Consider the following 5,083-nt stretch of genomic DNA (forward strand, 5'->3'; position numbering starts at 1 on the left):
GCTGCTCACTCATTCAAGGGAGATAGGCAGACACACACATTCACTTCATCCATTACTCTCAAACACACATTCAGATTCACCACAAAGAGAGAAGAGAGCTTTTGGAGCTGTCCTGGGAATTCCTTGCTGCCATCATCTAGTTCTTCTCCTCTCTTTATCCTATCTATGTATTTCTTATTTTCTGTACTCATAGTTATGTCTAACTAACCCATTTAGTTAGGGCTTAGGATGAAGCCCTAGTCATGAATATTCAATGTTATGGATGATTTTATAGTTAATTGATTTCCTTGCTTTCATTACCAAGTTGTTAATCTCTAGTTTATTATGTGCTTGATGTATGTTTTCTTGGAGTAGCTAACTAAGATTTTATGCATCTAGCACAGGTTGGGAAGGGGTTTAGATTCACCAATTCTACTCTCCTTTCACAAGCAACAAATGAATGGCCTAAGAATCATTCAAGGGGTTAATAACCATAGGTTGACTAGGACAGATACCATGTTCTAGGACTTGTGTGATTATCATATTCTCAAGGAGCTTAATGACTCTTGTATGCTTTATTCTAAGTAGATACCATGCTTAGGTTGCATATTAGAGATCACGTGTTGTGTAGATACCATGCATAATCACATGCCTTAGGAGAATCATGCATCCTGCACCTAGATACCATAGGCTTGTATGCGATAATCTATTGTTGATGAAGCTTGAGTCAATTTCTATGCATTCATAACTTGGATAGGAAGACTAGTGGTAGATTCCAAGGCTCTAACACCTCTCAATCTTTGTTTCACAACTTTTTGATTGCTGCCAGTGTTTACTTTCGAGCACTTTCATTTCACGTTCTTCTTTTCATTTCAACAACAAAACCCCCCATTTCGAGTGCGTGTGTGGTGCTAGGATTCTGTCCTAGACCTTGAGTAATTAGCAAGAGGCATTGTTGAATTTGACCTTGCCTTTAGCTAGTTAGTCAGTTTCTTTGTTCTATGTTTTTCTAGCATTCTAAGTAATTTAGCTTGGAACCAAGTTACCATTCTCTGTGGGATCGACCTCGTATTTACATAAGCTATACTATAAACGGTTCGTGCACTTGCGAGAATTAAAGTTGCTGTTTTTAATAACTCATTTTAGTTGTTAGGAATTGAATCAACAAGTTTTTGGCGCCGTTGCCGGGGAACCGGTAACGTTGGTGCTATAGTTAGATTACTTTGATTGTTTTGTTTTTGTTTGTTTCATTTGTTTCTTTTCGTTGGTTTTTCTTTTAGTATTCAGTTTTGTATTTAGTTATTATCTCCATTGAAAGCACTGAATTGAGTTCCTTGGTGTGTGCATGTCCGAATCTGACCAGGAGCAAAGTTCACCTGAGCCACTTTCACCAAGAACCGCTGCTGTACGTGCTGGTTTGAGGAGGAATTATAGTTCTTCAAGCGATTCTAAAAGTTCGAATCTGAAGGTTCAAGCACGATGGCGAGATTCGAACAACAACAATAATGTTGAAGGAGGTGGTGCACTTGTTGTCCAACCTCGGAAACCCCTGCGTGAGTTTTCCATTCCCAAAGTCACCGATCAACCTTCGTGCATCGCTATCCTCAACTCACAGCTGATGGTTTGAGCTTAAAAGTGGTATGATTCATCTTCTTCCAACTTATTATGGTAATACCACTGAGGATCCTTACATGCATATTAAGCAATTCTTTGAAATATGTGCTACGATCAAAATTCATGGCCTTGATGATGAGCAGATTAAGATGAGGCTATTCCCATTCAGTTTAAAAGATAAAGCTAAGTCTTGGTTATACTCTTTGCCTAATGCTTCAATTCATGCTTGGGAAGAGCTTTCTAATAAGTTTTTGCAGAAATTCTTTCCGGCTCAAAAGACTAACAAGATTAGAAAGGAAATCCTTGGTTTCACACAAAAGGAAGGAGAAGCTTTTCATGAATGTTGGGAGAGGTACAAGGAGATGATAAGTTCTTGCCCACACCACAACATAGAGAGTTGGATGCAAATGCAATCTTTCTATGAAGGTTTGCTTGATTCCGAAAGGATGATGGTAGATGCAACAAGTGGAGAAGGAGTGATGAACAAAACAGCAGAGGAGGCTTTTACTCTCTTTGAATCCTTGAGTGCTAACTCTCAACAATGGAGCCACAATAAAGGAAGAGGAGCTCCTATGAAAGCTGTGGTCTCTGAGGTAAGTACTAATAATGAGATTGCTGCAAAACTTGATGTTATGTGTTCTTTGCTTCAACAGCAATGACTGGCCCTCTAGGAAACAAAGTGGAAGTTCAAGACCAATCTTTTGCAGAGCACATGCTAGAACAAGCAAATGCCCTTCAAGCAAGGAATCCTAATAATGATCCTTACTCAAACACGTACAATCCGGGGTGGAGAAATCATCCTAATTTCAAGTGGAGCAATAACTCAAATGTGCAACAATCTCAAGGACCTGCCCCAGGATTTCAAATACAACAAAGGCAATTTCAGCAAGCTCCCCAACAAGTGCAAGAGCAAAGGGGTGATCAAATGGGAGAATTGCAAGACATGTTCAAGAAGTTCATGGGGCAACAGATGCAAACCAATCAGAATCTTCAAAATGCAGTGAACAAACTAGAAGTGCAAGTTGGGCAGATTGCATCCTCCATGAGCAATAGGGCATCCGGAACATTTCCAAGCCAAACAGAGGTGAATCCAAGGCATCAAGAGCATGCTAAAGCAGTGCACATCTTGAGAAGTGGTAAACAAGTTGATAACAAGGTTGGAGATGTCAACGAAGAGCAAGAAGATGGAAAAACGTGGAGATCATTCAGCCACCACATGAGCAGCCCACAACTTCCGACAAACAGTCCCTCAATCCTTCTGGAAAGAGCACAAACCCTAAGGTATCATCTAATGCTAATCAAGTTCCAATTTCAACTAATGCTTTTAGGCCTATTGCACCCTTTCCCAGCAGGTTATCAAAGTCAAAGAAAGATCAAGGCTTGGATGACATAATGGAAACATTCAAGAAGGTGCAAATCAACATCCCATTGCTCAATGCCATTGCTCAGATTCCAAAGTATGCAAAATTTTTGAAGGATCTATGCACTAACAAGAGGAGATTCAAAGAGCATGAACAAGTTGCATTGAGTGAAGAGGTAAGTGCAGTGTTACAAAGAAAGCTACCTCCAAAGCTAAAGGATCCAGGTTCGTTTTCTATACCTTGCATAGTTGGTGATTTTAAGTTTCAAAAAGCTTTGCTTGATCTTGGTGCTTCTATAAACCTTATGCCATATCATGTTTATGAAAAACTTAACCTTGGTGGGTTGCAAGCCACATCTGTGAGCATTCAATTGGCAGATAGAACTATTAGGTACCCTAAAGGCATTCTAGAAGATGTTTTGGTGAAAGTGGAAGAGCTAATTTTGCCAGCAGATTTCTTGGTGTTGGAAATGGAAGAAGCACCAATTCATGACAATCAGTTACCACTCATTCTAGGTCGGCCATTCATGGCAACTGCCGGTGCTATTATTGATGTGAAGAAGGGTACATTGACCATGAACGTGTTTGATGAGACAATAGCATTCAAAGTGTTTGAAGCCTCCAAGTTTCCAAGTGATGAGCATGAAGTTTTCCAGCTTGATGCAATTGATACTATGGTGAAAGAAGCACTGCCAATGAGATATTTGGAGCCCATTGAAGCATGCATTACACAAAGCATAAGGAAAGAATAAGTGGACAGCTTAGAGGCTGTGATATCTCCTTTACTTCTTGAGCTTGTTTGCAGCATGGATAGCTACATAGAAGTTGGAAAGAGGTATGCAAACCAATTTGAATCATTACCCCCACCTACTAATAAGGTTTTACCTTCTATTGTGCAGGCACCAGAGTTGGAATTAAAGGAATTGCCAAAACACCTTAAATATGCCTATTTAGATGAAAATAAGACTCTACCTTTATCATTGCCTCACATCTCGAACCAAATGATGAGAAGAAGCTTTTGAGAGTTCTAAAAGAGTACAAAACTGCAATTAGGTGGACCATTGCAGATATCAAAGGCATAAGCCCAACACTGTGCATGCACAAGATATTATTGGAAGACAATGCAATGCCTAAGAGGGATGCCCAAAGACGTCTCAATCCGAACATGAAGGAGGTGGTAAGAAAAGAGGTAATGAAGCTTTTAGATGTTGGTATTATTTACCCTATTTCTGACAGTAAATGGGTGAGCCCAGTGCAAGTTGTTCCCAAAAAGTCAGGTATCACAGTGGTGAAGAATGAAGCAAATGAGCTTGTACCTACACGGGTGACTACGGGCTGGAGAGTTTGCATCGATTATAGGAAGCTCAACATAGCAACAAGCAAGGATCACTTCCCTCTTCCATTCATTGATCAGATGCTTGAGAGATTGGCTGGCCATAGCCACTATTGCTTCCTTGATGGATATTCAGGCTACAACCAAATCGCCATAGCCCCAGAGGATCAAGAGAAGACGACCTTCACATGTCCCTTTGGCACTTTTGCTTATAGGAGGATGCCTTTTGGTCTCTGTAACGCCCCAGCCACTTTTCAAAGGTGCATGATGAGCATTTTCTCCGACATGGTAGAAAAGTTCATTGAGGTATTCATGGATGACTTCTCTGTCTTTGGTGATTCTTTTGATCAATGCTTGCATAACTTATCTAAGGTCTTGGCTAGATGTGAACAGACTAACCTTGTGCTTAATTGGGAAAAATGTCATTTTATGGTTAACCAAGGCATAGTTCTTGGTCATGTCATCTCTAGTAAAGGAATCGAGGTAGATAAAGCTAAGATTGATTTGATTACCTCCATGCCCTCACCTACTCATCAAAGAAGTACGCTTCTTTCCTTGGCCATGCAGTTTTTATAGGCGTTTCATTAAGGAATTTTCTAAGATTGCAGGCCTTTGTGCAATCTCCTTGCCAAGGACATGGATTTTGTCTTTGATCAAAATCGTGAGAATGCTTTCAATGCTTTGAAGAAGATGCTCACAACGCCCCAATCATTATACCACCAGATTGGAGCTTGCCTTTTGAATTGATGTGTGACGCCTCGATTATGCCGTTGGAGCTGTTTTGGGACAGCGAGTTG

General features: G+C 40.4%; 1 non-coding gene and 1 pseudogene across 1 annotated transcript; one reads left to right on the forward strand and one right to left on the reverse strand.

The window, feature by feature from the left end:
• Positions 1-1,877: 1,877 nt before the first annotated feature.
• LOC148917648 (small nucleolar RNA R71) lies at positions 1,878-1,984 on the reverse strand. The gene has a single exon (XR_016126558.1). It is a non-coding gene; the product is annotated as a small nucleolar RNA R71 (small nucleolar RNA).
• A 264-nt stretch (positions 1,985-2,248) lies between these two features.
• On the forward strand, positions 2,249-4,862 carry LOC148917649 (uncharacterized; annotated as a pseudogene).
• Positions 4,863-5,083: the final 221 nt, after the last annotated feature.

Source organism: Prunus mume, linkage group LG4, assembly GCF_029339155.1.
Source record: "Prunus mume cultivar Tortuosa linkage group LG4, ASM2933915v1, whole genome shotgun sequence".
In the NCBI taxonomy this organism is placed as follows: domain Eukaryota; kingdom Viridiplantae; phylum Streptophyta; class Magnoliopsida; order Rosales; family Rosaceae; genus Prunus; species Prunus mume.